The sequence below is a fragment of the Sminthopsis crassicaudata genome, chromosome 1 (genome assembly GCF_048593235.1).
Source record: "Sminthopsis crassicaudata isolate SCR6 chromosome 1, ASM4859323v1, whole genome shotgun sequence".
In the NCBI taxonomy this organism is placed as follows: Eukaryota; Metazoa; Chordata; class Mammalia; order Dasyuromorphia; family Dasyuridae; genus Sminthopsis; species Sminthopsis crassicaudata.
The window spans coordinates 180,289,677-180,311,547 of record NC_133617.1 but is presented as its reverse complement, the minus strand read 5'-3'; the positions used below and the strand labels follow the sequence as shown (position 1 = coordinate 180,311,547).

The 21,871-nt window shown below is 35.8% G+C and overlaps 1 protein-coding gene across 2 annotated transcripts in view; it reads right to left on the bottom strand.

The window, feature by feature from the left end:
- CAP2 (cyclase associated actin cytoskeleton regulatory protein 2) overlaps positions 1 to 10,709 on the bottom strand; it is a 163,848-nt gene extending 153,139 nt beyond the window's left edge. Inside the window, exon 1 of one of the 2 annotated variants that reach the window (XM_074272336.1) lies at positions 10,597 to 10,709. The gene's annotated coding sequence lies outside the window, so the exon portion shown is untranslated. Of the gene's footprint in view, positions 1 to 10,143; positions 10,273 to 10,596 lie in introns of those variants that run through there. The other variant, XM_074272318.1, reaches the window with a different exon arrangement.
- Between the last annotated feature and the right edge of the window lie 11,162 nt (positions 10,710 to 21,871).

The window sequence follows — 21,871 nt, the reverse complement described above, 5'->3', positions numbered from 1 at the left end:
TATCTTGGTGAATGTACTGCTCTCATAGCTCTTGGTTAGAGAAGTTCATTTTGGCCAAATCAGTCAGGCAATCGCTAATGAAGGTAATATGGAAAAACTAAAAAGAAAGTGTGAATACATATTTCCACTTTCTCCTATCCAAAAGCTTTCTTATGATAACAGCTTCTCTTATTGGCCAGATAAGATGCCTAGCAAAAAAGCATTTTTGACAAATCTTTACACTACTAATCTGAGATTCCATGGATTGCAAAATCTTTATGGCTGTAGTTACTTTACTGTCAGTGTGATTTCTTAGTAAATCTCTTAATAAAAATACAAATTTGCTTTGCTTTTTAATGGCAAAGGAACAATTCTTGAATGTTCTATGGGTATATACTTATGGGTATAAGACAGTGCTATTGGACTTAAAATACATGAATCAGGTTGATTGACAATGGATTGAGTCTTTCAAAGTGGAAGTATTCAAATGATTGTTAAATGGCTTCAAGACAGCAGAACAACAAAGAAGTTAAAATATATGTTAGAATGAATGTATACAAGCAAAAGGAAGTAAAAAATCAAGAAAATTATTAGTCATTGAAAAGGGAAAAAAAACCCCACATCTAATCCTTTCTATTGAGCTTTCTTCAATATCAAAGGGTTCGGACTGAATCTACTTATAAAAGTAGTATTATATGTAAGAGTGAAAAGAACACTGGGGCTGGCAGAAATAGATTTGGCTTTGCTGCTGGTCAGCCACATGATTATGAACAAATTATTTAATGTAACTGAGCCTCAGTTTCATAATCTGTAAAATGAGGATAGAAGTCGCATATTACTTGATTCATGAATTGTTGAAGGTCAAATGAGATAATGTATATAAGAACACTTTTTAAACTATAAAAGGCATTTGTACAGGTTTTTATGTGACTCTGTATGCGTATGGGTAGGAGTATTCAAATAAAAAGTTCTAAATTTTATTGTCTTCACAAAGAGAAAAACTAAGAATAATTATGTTAAAAGAGAAATATCTAAATGGGAGATTGTCCAAAAAGGCTATCAACCCCTGTTTGAGAAATGACTGATAGGACTGCTAGTTCCTACATCTATACCTAAAAACAAGAGAATAAACATCTGTTATGGAAGAAAGTTAGTATATATAAAATAGTGTAGTATGCTGGCAAGAATACATAATTTAGATTATTGGGCCTCTATCCTGATGCTTAATAGTTATATGTTCTTAGGCAGTCAATTTCATTAAGCCTCAGTTTCCTCATCTGTAAAATGAGGATAATTGTATTTATCCCCTCTCGTCTCTTAAGACTCCTTCAATAATCTGAAGCCTTTTTCTATGAGCATGAGAAAGTCTGTTTCTTAAAAGTTTGCTTACCTTTCTACATGTTTTATATGCTTACTTTATCTTTATCACTAGTCTAAAACACAGGTACTTTCTAGACTGGGCATACTTACTGAGAAGGCAGTTAAGAGAACCTGATTGAGAAAGACAATCCCAGAAAGGGAGAAATATAAGATTAAGGTGCTTTGCCAAAGCAATGTCTCTGACAGAGAGCTTAGTGTAAGAAAATTATAGATTCTATTGTTATCATCTCACAGAACTGAATGAGAATGTTTGTACCAAGAAACCCATCTATGCAGTGGATAGCAAAAGGGTGGAGGTGATATGAGTGGCTGACAAATGGTTTACCATAGCACACCATCATTGCATTCTGATGGAAGAAGATACAATGGTATGTGATATCCAAGTACTTTGAAAAGACAACAAGAACTAGTCTGGAAATTCAAGAAAAACTTTGCATAGGTATTAATTTCTATCAGAATTCATTTGTTAATAACATTTGTTAAGAATCTACTTTTTGTAAGTCCCTATGCTATAATGTATGCTCTTTGAAGACAAGACCATTCTGCTTTTGTCTTGATTTTTTGTTCTTGCATCTAGCATTAGGAGAGTGTTTACTAAGTGCCTGCTGTAGTCCAGATATCATGCTAAATGTTTTACAAATATTATCTCATCTGATCCTCACAAAGAACTGTAGGTGCTATTTTTACTCCCATTTTACAGGTGAGGATGCTGAGGCTGACAGAGGGACTTGCCCAGGGTTACATATCTAGAGGCTAGACTTGTACTCAAAGTTTCCTGATTGCAGGTCTAGTTCTCTATCCACTGTGCAACTAGCTGAGAAGGGGATTGAAGAAGTTAAGGTAGGAGGGTACTAGATAACTATCTACTTTGTAATCTCACTTATGATTTAGCAAGACCTGCTGATGTGCCACCACAAATCATTTTGTCTCCATGTATGATATACAGGTAGAAGAATACAGTAGAAAAATGCTAAACCTCTAAGAACACAATATAATAATTGTATCACTCTCTGAAAAGGCATTTTCCAAGATGGTCTCCCATTGAAACTGAAAGAAAGGCTTCATAGAGCAATTAACAATATGGCAACAAAGAACTGGGTAATTCACTTTATTCTTGGCCACAAGATTAGAAATGACCACTATTTAGGACTTGAAATATTTAAAAAATGTTCATAGGGATATATTAACAAGATACTGAGTTTTTTGCATGTCCATGCTTTTCAGCAATGTCTTCAGTGACAGTCTCAAAATGATATAATGAATCTTATAAAATTGCAAAAATATCTTTTCTTGATAAAGGAAGAAATGAGACAAGGAGGGGAAAGCATGCAAACCACTTGAACTGATATTCTGAGACTTCTCATGCTCATAGGCCTACAGGGATTTCTTTTTTTTTTTGTTTGTTTGTTTGTTTTTATGTCCTTGTTGAGTGGTCTAATCCAATAGAGGCAATGATTTTGTTATTATGTTTGTTATTTTGCACACCTGTATGACCAAGCAAGACAAAAATGCAACTGGAAAACTTTTCAATTTTTCTGAGTACCACTTAAGAGAAATAGGACCTGATTTCAGAAAACTGTGAACTTCACAAGAAACTTTGCCAAAAGATACAATACTTACTATGACACCATAACCTAAAATATATCTGGAAAAGCTTTCAATTTTTCTGAGTACCACTGAAGAGAAATAGGACCTGATTTCAGAAAATTGTGAACTTCACAAAAAACTTTGCCAAAAGATACAATACTTACTATGACACCCTAACCCCTAACCCCTAAACAAAATAGGAAAAGATCTGGAATCAATTATTTACATTTGTAGCAATATTTCCTTCTTCCAAACAAAAGAGTGTCCTGCCCCTGCTCTTCTACTTAAGGCCACAACCTCCCAGATAATAATCCCAGAATTTAGTGAAGATGTTTTCTGTTATTACTGGCTTTCTCTAATACTTAAAGCATCCTACTGCAGCCTAACTCTCTCTCTTTTCTCCCCTGTCAGAGAATAGGATGGCTTCCTCTGACCCTCCTTTAACCTTAGCTCCTTCTCTCTTAACTCACCTAGATGTCTTAGATTGAGAGACTGATCTCTATTTCCTCTTCTGATCTCTGTATTATTACCTCTAATTTTGCCTCTCCTCCTCACCTTATGTTCATTCTATCATCCTTTAGACATTTTTTGGTAACCCAGAGCTCATGGTCTTAAATCTTTTAGCACCCGGGGAAGAGAACAAAGAGTATGAGAGAACAGCTGGGAGTGCTGTCCAAGAGGACTTCAAGTCAACCCATAAAGCCTCTTTTATTGGGAGGTTAGTAGGGATGAGATTTTTAGGCAGTCCAATCTAGGATATATTTTTTGTCTTTTAATATGTATCAGTGTGTATGAAATGAAACTATATCAGTTCAAACTGCTGAAATCATTGCTGACAAGAGAAGACTTATAAAGTAAAAAGACAAAAACAAAAAAAATTGGTTTAGTTATACAAATATTAAAATAATATATGAACTATTTGCTATTATCTATTATTATTATGCAGGGCATTAATAATTATGAGGATCATGAAATATGCCATATCTAACTCTTAAAAGTTTTGATTATAATATTAATCTCTATTTATAATTTAATGTCTAATTAATATCTCAAATTCATATGGAAGTTCCCATTTATTCATCTTGAATGATTCTAGTTCGTGCTCTCTCAATATACCAGAGGCTTTCTTCTCAATTGTTATTGTTGTTGTTGTTCATACTTAATAGACACCATTGTGTCTATCACTCTCCTATAGGATTAGGCCTACCTTTTTATGATCAGTTATTTTTTTATGATAATATATATACTTATTTTTTCTCAAAAGTTATCTTTGGAAATATGTTCAATTTATTTGTGTTCACTAAGCATCCCTCTACTCCTCTCTAGCTCAAGTGAATTTTGATTCTTTTGTGGTGTTCTAATTTTTATAATCATATAGCATGTGTGGGAGAACAACTGTGTTAAAGAGAGTCTTCTTTTCCAGGGAGAAGCATGGGATCATAGAAAGCACTAAATGGTTTCCTGAATGCAAACCAATTATCTGCTCTCTTTCATTCATGTATTCTCAGCAGTAATATTGTGTTGTATGTATGATATGATATGGTGGTTAAATGATAGGGCTATCCATTCCCAACTTTAAAAAATTAAAGGGAGAATTGAATAAAGACAGAAGAATTAGTATCTTTTCCTCTTCAGAGAATCATCAGGCTAGTTTTAATTAAGAAATCTTAATATAAATGAGATTGACTTAGCAAACATTTCAGAATTTATACATCCAAATGAGTGCTGTCAATGAAAGTAGTCATTTGGGAAGGCTTATCACAACAAAGTTGTTATTGCTCAAAATGCTTCTGGAATTTCTGAAGTATTACATTCACAGTCAATTTCCGAGTCTCATAATAAAACCAGCTTCATTTCTTAATAGTTAGATGTCATTTTTTTATTTTTCAAAAAACTGTTATTATATAGCCTGAACTGGTCCATCTTAATAGTTTATTGCCTTTTTTTCTTTCTTTTTCTTTTTTTTTTTTTTTTGCCTAGCACAGTCCAAGTTAACTACTGAGACATAGTTATCCATTCACAACTTAAAAAAATAAAGGGAATATGAACCTTATTTATGAGTCTTGGTTCCAAATAACTTTTGGCAATTTTGAAAATTTGGATTTAGAAAAACAGAGGGCTTAGAGTCAGAAGGATTGACTTCAAATTTCATCTAATACACTTAATATCTGTGTGACCACAGGCAAATCACTTAATTTCATTAAAGCACAGTTTCTTAATCAACAAAATTAGGATAATGACAGTTGTATAAATGTGAGGAAAGTCCTTTGTAAATCCTAAGCCATTATAAAATGTGAATTACTAGTCCTAGGATCCATCTCTCAAAGGACAAAGATTTTTCATTACTGAAGATACTCAAAAGTCTTAGAAGGCAAAGTCAAGAGAAATTTTTTAAATGCTTTGAGAAATTAGCATTATTACTGAGTAGTCTTCAAAGGTGACTCTTTAAGAGCACAGTTCTCATTTGGATGTACAAGAGAATCCAGTGTACTATAAAATATCCATGCAAGACATAAAAAAGCTACCTATTATACATCATAAACTTGGCCTCATTAAAGCAAAGACTTGGCTATAATAAACATTCAATAACTAATTGGTAATGATTTCACTTGGATTCTTAACATTTAGAAGAACTGTTTTGGGATTACTTAGTTCTACTCTGTAAAAATTAAGAAAATTTGAATGGGTAAGCTTTTCTTTTTCTTGCATTCCCTTATTGCAAGCAGAGGGAAACATCAATCAGTTGAACTAAGATGTGCTTCTACTGATCAGAGAAATGCAAATTAAGACAACTCTGAGATACCACTACACACCTGTCAGATTGGCTAAGATGATAGGAACAAAAAATGATGAATGTTGGAGGGGCTGTGGGAAAACTGGGACACTGATGCATTGTTGGTGGAGTTGTGAAAGAATCCAACCATTCTGGAGAGCAATCTGGAACTATGCCCAAAAAGTTATCAAACTGTGCATACCCTTTGATCCAGCATTGCTCTGTTGGGCTTGTATCCCAAAGAAATACTGAGGAGGGGAAAGGGACCTGTATGTGCCAAAATGTTTGTGGCAGCCCTTTTTGTAGTGGCTAGAAACTGGAAGTTGAATGGATGTCCATCAATTGGAGAATGGTTGGGTAAATTATGGTATATGAAGGTTATGGAATATTATTGCTCTGTAAGAAATGACCAGCAGGAGGAACACAGAGAGGCTTGGAGAGACTTAAATCAACTGATGCTGAGTGAAATGAATAGAACCAGAAGATCGTTGTACACTTTAATGTTGTATGAAGATGTATTCTGATGGAAGTGGATATCTTCAACATAAAGAAGATCCAACTCACTTCCAGTTGATCAATGATGGACAGAAACAACTACACCCAGAGAAGGAACACTGGGAAGTGAATGTAAATTGTTAGCACTACTGTCTATCTACCCAGGTTACTTACACCTTCAGAATCTAATACTTAATGTGCAATAAGAAAATGGGATTTACACACATATATTGTATCTAGGTTACACTGTAACACAGGTAAAATGTATGGGATTGCCTGTCATCTAGGGCATTGGAAAAATGAATACAAGGGATAATGTTATAAAAAAAATTACTCATGCATATATAGTAAAAAAAATTATAAATAAAATTTAAAAAAGAAATAAGATGTGCTTTAAAATTAGGATCTTTCTTTTTCAAATTTCCTATTGCAACAGCTAAAGCTTCAAAAACTTCAAGAAAGACCTTAATTGGTGGAAGAATAAGAGAGCAGTCATTTTTTGATGCTTATCTTGTTCATTTTCTTTTCTTTCCTTCTCTTTTAACAACCCCAGAAATATCTTGCACATGAAAAAAAAATTACAAGAAGACAATCTGAGTCTGGAAGCCAGATATTTATGTCTTGATGCCTGTTCATAAACCTAGGACTTTAAGTAAAATAAAACAAACAAAAAAACCCACTCAGTTCTCTGATTAGTTAGTCCCTCCTTCCAACTTGGACATTCTGCTGTTATGTGAGTTCTCATTTGAATCTGAGAACATTATAGTTGAACAAATGTTGCTTTCATCTTACATAAGGAAACTGATATTAAAGGACCTGTCCAGGGTCATATGGCCATTGAAAGGCACTGCCCTGCTAAGCACTGTTCTACTTCATATAATGAATAAGCAATCAATGAAAAACCTATAGCAGCAGCTGTCAAATGAATTAAGATTTTTGTCATTCTCAGGCTTTCAGTTATGGAGACTGATTACAAGGAAAAAACTTAGAGCTTTTCTTTAACATTTTCCACTGGTAAGAAACATAATTTCCTCCTAGTGGACCTATTTAAAAAAAGGTGAAATCAAGATGGAAGTTCCTTAGACACAGGTCACTCACCATAGGGTTCCTTCTTAGAAGCTGTCTGAGTCTACAGTTTTCCTATCCTGTTAGGAATATTACAAAATACATTGAATAATATATATTCCCTGTCAAGGAAAGCACTGAAAGTAGAAGGCAAATTCCATATTCTTTCCAAAAGAGCCAATTAGAACACTTGTAATGTCTGATTAAGTACACAATGCTAAGAATATTTTGATTGTAGGTAAGTAATCACTTGTGAACATCATTTAATTAAATACTCATTTTGCATTAACGATTAAAGTTGTGCTCAAATTTTTAAAAAAATTCAGTTGTAAGGTCCAAATGAAATGTATTTAACCCAAGTAGAAATAAAAAAAGGTTATTCATGATTATACTACAAAGAAATAGGACAGGTAGATGGCACAGTGGACAGTCAGGAGGGCCTGAGTTCAAATCCTGACTCAGACATTTAATGCTTTATTAGCCATGTGACCCTAAGCAAGTCACTTAATCCCAATTGCCTTGCAAAAAAAAAAATAGAAATAATGCTAAGCACTAAATAATTCTATTTAAATCTGACCTCACTTATGAGCTATATGATATTGGGCGGTCAATTAACCTGTTTATCTGTTTTCTCATCTGTAAAATGGGGATAATAATCTACCTCCCTGAGTTGTTGTGAGAACCAATACGAAATAAATGTAAAGTGCTAAGCACAATGCCTGGCACTAAGTGCCATATAAATGTTAATTATTATTATTATCATTAAAACTGAATATATTGATTCAATTCAATTAGTTAAAAAATCTCCTGTATCTGAGCCCTTCTTATTACTACCTATTATAGCTACCATTTTCTTTCAGCTTCTTATCACTTTTACTATTTTATAATAGCCTCTTAACTGGTATTCCTGCTCCAAGTTTCTCCCTATTTCAGCTGTTTTTCACACAAGTACCAAAATTATTTTTTAACTGCATATATGATCTATTCTACTCAATAAACTCCAGATAATCCTTCCTACCTTTATGATAAATAAAAATCCCTCTGTTTGCCTTTTAAAGTTCTCATCATAGTTCAACTGATCTTTCCAGTATCATTATTTGCTGATTCCTTTCCTGGACTCTCTGATTCACTCAAACTTTCTCTCTGTATCTTTACAATGGTTGATAAACCTGGACCACAATCCTGCCTTGTCTCTGTCCCACAGAATCCCCTCATTTCTTTTAAAAGATAGCTGAAGCACCATCTTCTCTACCAACCATTCCAGCTCTCTCAAAATGCTTCTTTCTTCCCTAATTTGTATTTATTTGAAACACCAAAGTCTACTTAAGTGGGTTGTTTTGGTTTCAGAGTGGGTGGGGGAATTATCTTCCCTTGATATTACTTTAAAAGGATGCAAGAGATCTACAGGAAGTTAACTCCATCATCATCCCTACTAGGACCTCACAACCTAAACAATGTAAACCTTCCCAATGGATTCTTAACATTACCCAAAATGTGATTTTAAAAAATAAATTCAAAATTAGGACTCTCTACCCCAGTCTGAAGACCTTAATATAACCACAAAAGACAAGGTTATTTGTTTTATTCATATATGGAAATGACAAACAGTTCTGGTCAACCACTGTCTATCAATCCAATGGGACTCAAAATCCCTATAACTATACTACTAAAAACACTCTATTGTGTGGAAGTAGCAGGACTTATTTCTCTTTGGAGGTTTGGTTCTAATCATAATGTTTTAAAAACGCTTTACAGGTGATATTTATCTATTAATATTGGTCTTGGTACCCAGCTACTATGACCTCCAGTAAGAAGAAAGGGCTAACTAAGGCAATGCCTACGGAATAAAAGGTTGCACTATGGACAGCAGCATTCCTCTACTAAGAGCATCCAGAGATCCAGAGTGGTGTGCTCTTATTTCTCATCTTTCCTTCAGTGCCACAAATGTTCTCTCCCCTTTTCAATTTTTGTGAAGTTATCATCTCTTCAAGTCCTGTTTGGATGATAAGTCAAGCCCCATTCTTATCTCTTCTCTCAGAGAGTGGGTGCTGTTATTATTCTCTCCCTCAGATTTATTCAGAGGATTGCTATTCCTTATCAAGCTCCAATCATTGCATGTGAAAACCCCCATAAAGTTAAAAGTTAAAAGATAAACCAAAAAAGCCAGCCAGTAGGCCTCAAAATGCAACCCATCTTTTATCCCAGCCTTAGGTGTTCTTAGCCCCCAGCCCTTCAAGAACTCGCCTAGCGCGAGTGCCTGTGACTACGTGTGTGTGTATGTATGTTGGGGGTGGGCGGGAAGGGCATGAAGATGCGGGGAAGCAAAGAGGAGGTGACCCAGATAAAGAAAGCGAACGTTCCGAGATGTACTTCAGGAGCCCACTTTCTCGACATCCCCTCTCCCAACCCAGCCTGCAAATCCTTGCCCTGTCCGCATAATACCCAAGACTGAGCTGACCACACAACCAACGCCCACTGCCCCCCTCCATCCCGCCCTTTTTATTCACCTTCTCGGCACCCCTCAACCGAAAATGTCTTCTCGCCAAGAAGGGCCCCTCTGCACGCAAGCACACACACATCCACGCGCACATACAATCGCACACATAAACACACACGCACACACGTGCACACACGCGTGCGCATACACTAGACTCAAGACAGGTGCTGGTCCCCTTTATTCACCTTACAATCTTCCCTCGCAGCCCCTTCCCCAACCCCACCCTTTCGACAGAACTTCCAAAGAGGGCGGTTCGCAGGCATTCCGGCCGCCGCCCACGCTACTACCCCCACCCCTATCTTCTTTCCTTTCCCACTCCCCGTTCCCCATCCCCTCCTTTTCCAAGCCCAGTTGGTACTTGTATTACCTGTTTAAGATGACCTGGAGTCTTTTCCTCTGCAAGGAAAATGCGCGAACCGGTGCTCAATTCCCCCCTCCTCCTCTTTCCCTCTTCCCTCCTCCCTTCCTCCCGCTGGCCGCTCCTCCTTCAACTCCCTCCTCCCCGCCCCCTTCCCCCCCTTAAAGAGTGTCGGTGTCAGTCACTCAGCTCTTAGAGAGAGTCGCCGCCAGCTTCCGGGAGCTCCAAATACAGACAAGTTGAAGAAAGGCAGGAGGAGGGAGGAGGGAACAGAGGGACAGAGAAAAGAGCCCAAAGCTGGGGATGGAGAGTAAGGATGGAGTGCGTTGAAAGGAGGGAAGGGGACTGGAGCAGGATGGGGGAGAGTACCCCAAAACACTAACAACAGCAACAACAAAATCAAGCCCATGAGCCTACGCTACCAAGCAGTCTAGTCTTTGCAGAACCGTGATTTATACTTACTGCCTCAGTGGTGAATAGGTAACGTAGCAAAGATGTCCTTGGAAAGATTCAGAAGTCTCCCAGCTAAAGGTTAAGAGGGGAAGGAGGCGGAGCCACCAAAGGTGGGTGGGGAGGAGGAGTCCGTCTTCGGCTTTGCTTTGGAGACAAGGGACTATAACTGTTTCTCCCTATTTTAGGGAAGGCTGTAGAGTCGTGGGAACACTTTCTGGGCTTATTACTTCAGAGCAGCTGACTGAACGTCACTCAGGATACTTCGTCTTCCACGTGCCTCTCTACAATCTACCCATTCTTCATTACCTCCTCATCTTCACCGCAAGAATTCCTAGTTTCTTTTTCCAGCTCCCTCCAGATACTCTGCTCTCTCCCCTGTCCCCCTTCATTGCCTTTTAAATATATACTTTTTTGCTCTTGAGGGCCAGGTACTCATTTTTATTTATCTCCGAGCACAGCATCTTTTTCACTATGTCCTTAGTAAATGTTGATTGAAGAACTGTTTATTAATCACCTTGTGCAAAACACTGTACAAGGATTTGTAGTTGATAAAAAGACAAGGCAACATCCCTATCTTCATGAAACTTAGGGTTTATCACGGGAAATTTGAAGTGCTCATTAATAACTGCAATAAATACACAATAAGTATAATTCTTCAAAATTCAACAGATATTAACCAATTACTAAGATGAACAAGACCGTGTACTAAGCACAAGGAATATAAAGATGGAAAGGACACATCCTGATAACAATGAATTAAGAATATAATGAGAGCCTGTAAGGTCCTTTCAGGCTCTGGATCTCTGATCCTAAAATAATAGCTACTATTTAAGAGAGCCTGCATAGCATTTTATGTGTTATCTCATTTAATGATCACAATAATAAATAATAAAGTAGGCATTATTATTAATATTGTTTTCCAGATGAGGAAACTGAAACTAGACAGGTTTAGTGACTTTTGATCCTATACAAATAACTTTAATTCAAGGGAAAGTAAGATTAGTACCAAAGAGAGATACTTGAGAAATTTTCAGAGAGATAAATAATTTTTATTATAACAAAGAAAAAAAATTATCGTGGGGAGGTATAGCTGAGTTATACCTTGAAGGAATAAAGCAGTGAGAAAAACAGATGGAAGAGAGGTGTTCCATTTTATTCTTGGAGGATGCCATGGGTAAAGATACCCAGCTGGAAAAGACAGTGAACAGAGAATAGTTTAATTTAGTTAGATCTTAAAATAAATGGGGGGTGGTGGGAGTCAGTATATGCCATAGAAAGAGTAGACCTGTATTTTAACAAGATATTTAATTAGATCTCTCATGATACTGTAAACTCTAACTTGATAATACTACAATTTCCACATAGTTATTAATCTATATTTCTCCTCCCTTTATGATCTAACTCTTTGAAAAAGTTATTTATATATTTTTTCCTCTCATTTTCTTCTAAACACTCTATAATCTGGCCTCTGATCTCATCATTAAGCTGAAACTCTCCTTTCCAAAGTAACTGATGATCATGTAATTGTCTAATCTAGCTCCTTGAGGAAAAGGGCTATTTTTTGCCTTTCTTTCTGTTCTAGTGCTTTGCAAAATGTTTAGCATATAATAAGCCCACATAAATGTTTGTTGAATGACTGACTGGACTACATATAAAAATGTGATAGATATGCTGGAAAATGGTGTGGCTTCAGAACTGATTGAAGGACTGGGTTCCATGAAGGGAGACTATAATAGGATGCTACAGAAATCTATATGTTTAATGTGTTTTATCAATGATTTGAATGATGGCATAGGTTGCAACCACATGTAGTTGATGAATAATATCAACATATCGGATGAAAGAATTGGAATCCAAAAAAAAAAAAAAAAAAAAAAAAAAAGATTTCAGCACGCTAGAATGAAGGACAAATTTAATCATAGAGATAAATATAAAGTCCCACAATTGGAATGAAGTATAATTAGGCAGCAGTTTATATGGAAAAAAGTGAACTGCAAGATCATTATGAAATAATCAAAAGATAACACATAGAACCAGGTTCAGGAAGAGGGAAGTTAACATCACAATCTCTATTTTGTCTTTATATCTGGGAACAATAATGGTGAGTCTGCTCATTCCCAGAGAAGACCAACCGAGATCTTGGGGTGGAGAGGACTTAAAATCAAGTCATATATTGTTTTAGATTAGATTATAAAAATAGATCAAATTGGAAGAGGTAGCTAAAGATTGTCATTTGAAAGAGGAATTAGTAGATAGCATCTGAAGATAATTTTAATTGTAAAATTCTATTACCTATGATTTTATATAATAAATAAAGATATAGAATCAGTTATGATAAGAACACAAATGAAGAACAGATTGTTTTTTAAAGATTTAAGGAAACAAAGGTCATTTCCATCTGCAGGATTCTGAGGAAATTATATGAAAAAAGGTGACATTTAAATTTGAATTCTGAAAGATTTGTAAGATTTCATTGCAGAGATAGTTTGAGGGGTAATTTAGGGGAAAGAATTGTAGGCATGGGGAACCAAATGTAGATAGGTGAGAAAGTGCTAGATATATATAAGGGACAATTGGAGGTTTACTTTGATTTGAATGTTGAATTAGTAGAGATAAGAAGTTTAGGTTAATGTTGGGTTGTGTAGAATATTGGAAGCTAGGATAAAGACTGGACTTTTATTCACTTGACAATAAGAAACCAAAGAATTTTCAATAGTAAAGCTCAATATGCTACTCTGAGAGCATGTCTGATATCAAGATTTTTGATCTGCAAATGGAACCATTTGAACATAGCAGATAATGCTTGGAAAATTATTTGTGAGCCTTTTTTCTTTATGAAAGGAAAAGAGAATTATGTCAGCATAAATGAATGAATTCCAGAAACTTCATGAATTCCAGGAAGATTCCCATTGTCATGAATCTATGTGTTTCTATGGTATTTATTTTCAGGGATGGAGTGAACAAGGCAGGATGGAATAGGGCATGTATGAGTGAGGGCCCAAAATGGAGAAATAATAACTTAAATTTCTAGTTATAAAATGCTTTGTAATCATGATTTTATTTTATCCTGTTTGCAAAAAACCTAAAGCCCAGGGAAATGAAACAAGAAAATATATCATACAACTACAGTATTTCTAACTTGGCCAATTCAACCTAGTGCTGACAAATTGGAGGAAAAAAAAAAAACAAAAGAAAATTTTTTTTTTTTAAGCAAAGACTAACAAGGATTTTTTGAAGTTTAACTCATGTAGAGTGAGCACCAATGATTAAGAAGTTAAAAGAACCTAGAAACTACCTCAGCAAAAATTTTGTCTTCTTGTCTATGGCAGAAAAATCATAGTCCAGGGAATCATTAGGTTTTAGTAAGATGTAGTTTCCTTCCTTATCTCTTTTAAGTAGATAAGTAGATATCTTTTTACTTTTGCTTGATCTGAGATCAGGATTGCCCTGGTTTGTTTTTTTTTTTTTTGTTGTTGTTGTTGTTTTTGTTTGTTTGTTTTTTTTTTTTTTATTATATATATATATATATTTTATAATATTATCCCTTGTATTCATTTTTCCAAATTACCCCCCCTCCCTCTATTCCCTCCCCCCGACGACAGGCAATACCATACATTTTACATGTGTTACAATATAGTCTAGGTACAATACATGTGTGCGAATATCATTTTCTTGTTGCACAATAAACATTAGAATCTGAAGGTACATGCAACCTGGGCAGACAGATATTAGTGCTAACAATTTTCATTTCCCTCCCAGTGTTTCTTCTCTGGGTGCAGCTACCCCTGTCCATCATTGATCAACTGGAAGTGAGTTGGATCTTCTTTATGTTGAAGATTTCCACTTCCATCAGAATACATCCCCATACAGTATTGTTGTTGAAGTGTACAGTGATCTTCTGGTTCTGCTCATTTCACTCAGCATCAGTTGATTTAAGTCTCTCCAGGCCTCTCTATATTCCTCCTGCTGGTCATTTCTTACCGAGCAATAATATTCCATAACCTTCATATACCACAATTTACCCAACCATTCTCCAACTGATGGACATCCATTCATCTTCCAGTTTCTAGCTACAACAAAAAGAGCTGCCACAAACATTTTGGCACATATATGTCTCTTTCCGCTCTTTAGTATTTCTTTGGGATATAATCCCAGTAGTAGCGCTGCTGGGTCAAAGGGTATGCACAGTTTGATAACTTTTTGGGCATAATTCCAGATTGCTCTCCAGAATGGCTGGATTCTTTCACAACTCCACCAGCAATGTATTAGTGTCCCAATTTCCCCACATCCCCTCCAACATTTGTCATTATTTGTTCCTGTCATCTTAGCCAATCTGACAGGTGTGTAGTGGTATCTCAGAGTGGTCTTAATTTGCATTTCTCTGATCAGTAGTGATTTGGAACACTCTTTCATGTGAGTGGATATAGTTTCAATTTCTTCCTCTGAGAATTGTCTGTTCATATCCTTTGACCATTTATCAATTGGAGAATGGTTCGGTTTCTTATAAATTATGGTCAGTTCTCTATATATTTTGGAAATGAGACCTTTGTCAGAACCTTTGTTTTTAAAAATATTTTCCCAATTTGTTACTTCCCTTCTAATCTTGTTTGCATTAGTATTGTTTGTACAGAAACTTTTTAGTTTGATGTAATCAAAATCTTCTATTTTGTGATCAATAATGATCTCTAGTTCTCCTCTGGTCATAAATTCCTTCCTCCTCCACAAGTCTGAGAGGTAGATTATCCTCTGTTCCTCTAATCTATTTATTATCTCCCTCTTTATGCCTAAGTCATGGACCCATTTTGATCTTATCTTGGTATATGGTGTTAAGTGTGGATCCATATCTAATTTCTGCCATACTAATTTCCAGTTTTCCCAACAGTTTTTTCCGAATAATGAATTTTTATCCCTAATGTTGGAATCTTTGGGTTTGTCAAAGATTAGATTGCTATAGATGTACCCTTTTTTGTTGTTTGTTTGTTTTTTAACCTCAGTTGAAGCATAATAGATTCTGCTCTAGCCTTTTACCATTACTCAAAATGTATCACTCTGCTTTAAATGAGTTTCTTGTATACAACAAATTGTAGGATTTGGGATTTTATTCCAATTTGCCATCTGATTCTGTTTTATGGGAGAGTTTATCCCATTCACATTTACAGATAAAATTACTAACTCTGTTTTTCCTGCCATATTGTTTACCCCCAGTTATACTTTTTCCTTTCCCCTTTCCTTCCTTTCCAGTATTTTGTCACTGATCATCTCCTCCCTCAAATAGACCTCCCCTTTTGCAGCCCCTCCCCCTTTCTGATACCTTTCCCTTGCTACTTTTGTTCTCCCTTCTATTAGCCTCTCCTTTCCTTTCCCCTTTCCCTTCCTATTTTCCTATAGGATTAAATGAGCTTCTCTGTGAAGCTAAATGTGTCTGACATTTTCTTTTTGAGCTAAATCTGATGAGAGAAAGATTTGCACAATGCTCATTCACCTACCCTCTTTTCCTCAATTGCAATAGGTCTTTTTTGAGTCCTTATAAGATATAATTTACCCCATTTTAACTCTATTTTCCTCTTCTTCCAGTAGAATCAACATTCCTCTTCTAATCTAATTTCTTTTTAAAATCATCACAATAAAATCAAATTATACCTGCACCCTCTAAGTGTGCCCATAACAGAGATACAGATCTCAAGAGTTAAACATATCATCTTCCCATATAAGGATATAAGTTTTTTAACTTTTAAAAGAAAGTTATATGTATTAGACTACCTGCCATCTAGTGGAGGGGGTGGGGGGAAGGAGGGGAAAAGTTGGAACAGAAGGTTTTGCAAGGGTCAATGTTGAAAAATTACCCAGGCATACGTTTTGAAAATAAAAAGCTATAATAAAAAAAGAGAAATTTATTTTTTCTTTCCTTTTTACCTTTTTATGCTTCTCAAATTCTGTATTTGGAAGATCAAACTTTCTATTCAGTTCTGGTCTTTTTATCAGAAATAGATGAAATTTATTTGTTTCATTGAATATCCATCTTTTCCCCTGAAAGATGATGCTCAATTTTTCTGGATAACTGATTTTTGGCTGCAATCTAAGTTCCTTTGCTTTTCAGAATATCAGACTCCATGTCCTTCAATCTTTTAAAGTGGAAGCTGCTAGGTCCTGGGTAATCCTGATTGTGACTTCTTGATATTTGAATTGTTTCCTTCTGGCTGCTTGCAATGTTTTTTTCTTACTTTGATAATTCAAAATGTACCTGTGATGTTCCTTGGAGTTTTTATTTGGGGATCTCTTTCAGAAGGTGATTGGTGAATTCTTTCAATGGATATTTTACCCTTTAATTCTAGGACATCCAGGCAATTTTTCTTGATGATTTCCTGAAAGATGATATCTAGGCTCTTTTTTTTAATCATGATTTTCAGGAAATTCAATAATTCTTAGATTGTTTCTCCTAGATCTATTTTCCAGGTGAGTTGTTTTTCCAATAAGTATTTTACATTTTCTTCTATTTTAAAAAATTTTTTTTGGTTTTGTTTGATTGAGTCTCATTAAGTCGTTCACTTCCATTTGTTCAATTCTAATTTTCAGTGAATTATTTTCTTCAGTTGGCTTTTTTATCCCTTTTTGCCCTTGGCCAATTGAACTTTTATATGAAGTGTTTTGTTCATTGCATTTTTTTTCCATTTCACATATTTTGTTTTTCACTGGATTGGTTTCTTTTTTATATTCATTTTGTAAGGAGTTATATGCTTTTCTCATTTCATCAAGTCTATTTTTTAAGGAGTTTTCTTCAGATAATTTCTGGTTTTCCTTTTCTATACTCTCTTGCAAATATATCATTTCTTTCCCCCATTTTTCTTCTAACTCTCTTTTAAGATACTTTTTGAATTCTTCCAAGAGAGCCTTGTGAAATGGGAACTAACTCATAATACCCTTTGGGGCTTCATCTGGAGTTGATTTGCCTTTAGGATCCTTAGGGTTTGGGGTTTTTTTCTTCTCTTTCTCCATAAAAACTGCCTGTGGTTAAAGTTCTTTTTGCTTTTTTTCTCATTTTTTTAAAAATGTTGAGATCTGTTCTTAAGGCAATAGGGACAGTAACTTTAGTTTGCCCTGGGGTGGTTCTGCTGACTTAATTCAGGTGCTAGCTAAGCACAATCAGGTCCCACTTTCTTCCAGAACTCAGTGGCAAACAATTTGCCTTTTGTATTTGCTTTTGAGTGTCTTACAGAAAAATCTTCTGAATCACTGGTTTGCAACCAAGATAGAGTAGCCTAAGAGCCTCACAGCAGATTCTCTAGTACACAGATGCTGCAACACCCTGTTTCCCTTCCCTGGTTCTCTGTGCTGCAGTCTGGGCTCAGCAGCCTCTCCCCTTGCCCAATTGAAACAGACTTTTCTAAAGTTTTTCCAAAGTATCTTCTTCTGGAAATTAATTGTAGTCCAAATATTCTGTTGCTCCAAAATCAGTTCAGAAGCTTAATCTGCTGTTACTTTGAGGGAAGCTTAGAGGAGGTCACATAGAGACATGTCTGCTTTCTGCCATCTTGGCTCCACCCCTGCATCATTGGTTTTTAATAGAAACTTATTTGTAATTCTTTATAGAAAAGGACAGGGAAATACGATGTTTATTATTATTTTATAAAATAATGAGGAAGAGAAGAAGGGAAACTGAGTTTGTAGAAAGATGAGCTTGTTGACATGAGGACCAATTAAGGCTGTTCACCTTAACAACATTTATAAATACAACTGGAAAAAGTACATCAAATAGGTGAAAAATGGGATCGACCTTGTCAGCATATCTATAACAAATTGTTTTCTTCATTGATGATGGTGGACCTAATTACTCTCTCTTGGTTCCTGGTATACTCACCAAAGGCACTGGATGAAATGTAACAGGGAGTCCAAATTGAAGAGATTCCTCTTATAAATGATAAGGTTCTTCAGATATTCCTGTTATGGAACTTGTTCTAATTGCATTGGTTTCATTGAGGTTCATATATCTGACAATACAAATGAACAGTGAACTGGTTACAAAATTTAGAAAGACAAAAATGCCAGGATATATGTGGGAAATTGTGCTATGTTTGTATTAATTAGTGATCCCAAGCTGTTCCTAGAAATAGAAATCCATCATTATTTTTTCAGTGATGCTATATTACTACGGATCAGAAAAGGATTTAGAGAATCAAAATAGTGGATGACCCAAAGGACAAGGAAGAGAAATATCAATTAAATGACAAGAGTTTATTAAGTGTTAAATGCCAAACCTTAGAGAAAGACAAAGTGAAAAAAAATCCCTTCTCTCAAAGAGTTTATTAAGATGAAGGAACAAGGTGCTAGTCTATCAAGTTTCCAGCCTAGTCTTTTGTCTTGAGCAAAGGATAAAATAGGTGTATCTGTTTCTAAAAATTACTCTTTTTCCTTAACATCTCTGATTCTGAAAGGATTCCATCATGAAGCTAAACAGAATGGACATTGAAAATCTATCTAAAAATTTCCCTTAATGATTAAAAAACTTTCTCCTGGACATAACCTATATATTCTATTGATTTTGAGCCTGTGTGTTTGTGGGTTATTATTCAAATCCTATTCCCTCACTGTTCAACCCTTATTCCTGTTTCTCTCAAACTATCCTGTCCCCAGTGTACTACCCAAAAGGTAGCCACCTTTACACTGTGGCTTTTGGAATGCTTGTTCCATAGGCAGCAAACCTGTTTTCATCTTTTCTTTTCTCAACCCATTTGGAACACTGAGACTTGTCTCTCTGTTGGTAATGCAGCCTTCCTGATCACACTTTTACCACAAACTATATTTTCACTCATTCCTCTAACAAACTATATTTTCACTCATTCCTCTAACTTACTAGTGATGGTGGGGAAGTTGGAAAACTTGCTGCCCACTATCACTTCCAGGTTATCTCCCTTCCATCTTAATTCAGTAGCTTTTCCTTCTTTGAGGATCACTCATTGTCTATTGACTTCCAGGATGCTTCTCTCTTTCCTCAATAAATTTAGTGCCTAGTTTACTTTACTCTTCAATTCTTGCTCTCATACTAGGGGACTTCAATCTATATTGACATTCTTTAAAACACCTTAACCTCCTAATTTCTCAATTTAGTAATTTATTATGACCCCTTCCTCCATTCCACCTTAGCCTTATACAAAGATGGTCATATCCTTGATCTTGCTATCATCCAAAAATATACCACTTATCTATTCATCAACTCTGGCTTTCCATTATCTTATTACCATTTACTGGCATTCCACCTCTCCTTTTGCCTTCCAAAATCAAACTTTACTTTATCCATATTATGACCTATAATCACTTGACTCCTCAGTTTTCTTCCAGACTGTTTCTTATAGACATGTGAGGGAAATGATTATTTCTCTCTTAGAGTAATAGCCAACTATTGAATTGTGGCTCAGATTTCCCCATTTCTATAACCTCATTCAGAAATCAGTGTCCATATGATATTTAGTAAGCCATTGAAAGGGTTACAATGTACCTATCTGGGAAACTTAGATTTGATCAAACAGTAAAGAGATTCTAGTCTTGGAAAAAGTGAATTCATTTCATTTTTGGCAAGTCTAAATGGAAGTGGATTCCCCCTTCTTCTGTATTGTCCTAGACAAGAGCTAGTCTTGGCAAAGATAAGTCTGTCTAGGACTGAGAGATCAATCATGTCCTTTAGTCCGTTATTAGTCCTCCTCAGCTGTAACAGATCTAAAACTATATTATAAAGTAATAATCATAAAGTAATTAGTTGGTACTGGCTAAGAATGAATGGTGGATCAGTGGAATAGTTTAGGTACATAAAACACAGTGGCCAGATTACTACAATAATCTACAGTATGATAAACTTAGTGACTCCAGCTTCTGGGATAAGAATTCACTAGATGACAAAAATTGTTGTGAAAATTGAAAAATACTATTGCAGAAACTATGCATTGAGCAACATCTCACACCCTTTACAAAGATATGGTGGAAATAGTACGTGATTTAGACATAAAGGGAGATATCAAAAGCAAAATTAGGAGAGCCAGTAAAAAATTACTGTCAGATCTATGGAGAAGGGAACAATTTATGATCAAACAAGAGACAGAGAATGTCCTTCCTTCCTGTCTTTCTTCTTCCCTTCCCTCCTTCCTTCCTTCCCTTCCTTCCCTCCTTCCTTCCTTCCTTCCTTCCCTCCTTCCTTCCTTCCTTCCTTCCCTCCCTCCCTCCCTCCTTCCTTCCTTCCTTCCTTCCTTCCTTCCTTCCTTCCTTCCTTCCTTCCTTCCTTCCCTCCTTCCCTTCCTTCCCTCCTTCCCTTCCTTCCCTCCTTCCCTCCTTCCTTTCCTTCCTTCCTTCCTTCCTTCCTTCCTTCCTTCCTTCCTTCCTTCCTTCCTTCCTTCCTTCCTTCCTTCCTTCCTTCCTTCCTTCCTTCCCCTTCCTTCCTTCCTTCCTTCCTTCCTTCCTTCCTTCCTTCCTTCCTTCCTTCCTTCCTTCCTTCCTTCCTTCCTTCCTTCCTTCCTTCCTTCCTTCCTTCCTTCCTTCCTTCCTTCTTCCCTCCCTCCCTCCCTTCCTCTCCTTCCTCTCCTTTTCTTTCCCTCCCCCCCTTCTTCCTACTTTAGCTCAGAACTTCTGAACTCAAGAAATCTACCAGGTCAGCTCATGAGCAGGGAATTATACAGGTCTATGCCACCACTACAGGCATATTTTAATTGTTATTTTTTTAAAAGCTTGCATACATATCCCAGGGCATAAGATAAAACTGTGAATTGTGTTACTAATTAATTATTCCATTAATTGAATCTATAAAGTCAGTTAAGTAGAGAATTTCATTTTCAGATTTTTTTTTAAATTGAAAGGTTTATAATATTGAAATCTGTCAGTGAACATATTAGCATTTTGGTAAGAACAATATTTCTCCCTGTTGTAGAATCTCACCCTACACAAAAATGTAGAAACAACAAGCCAAAGTGGAATATCTGATTTCAATTTAGCAAAAAGTTTTCAACATAAATCAATTCCTCTTTCTTTATGTGGTTTTGCTTAATGGATGATATCATAGATTCAATTTCCTATTCATGTTTGGATATTTTAGTTGTATTTTTTGCCAGAATGTGGAGGATATCAAGGCCAGTTGGGCTGAACAGCAAACTGCAGAAAGGGGAGCAATAAATAATAGGATTGGAAAATTGGATTAAAGCAAAGTTGTAAAGGGCTTTAAATGCCAAATAGAAAAGTTTCTATTTAATCCTATAGTTAAAAGCGAGATACAAGAATTTATTGAGTGTATGTGTTTGGTAAGATGATG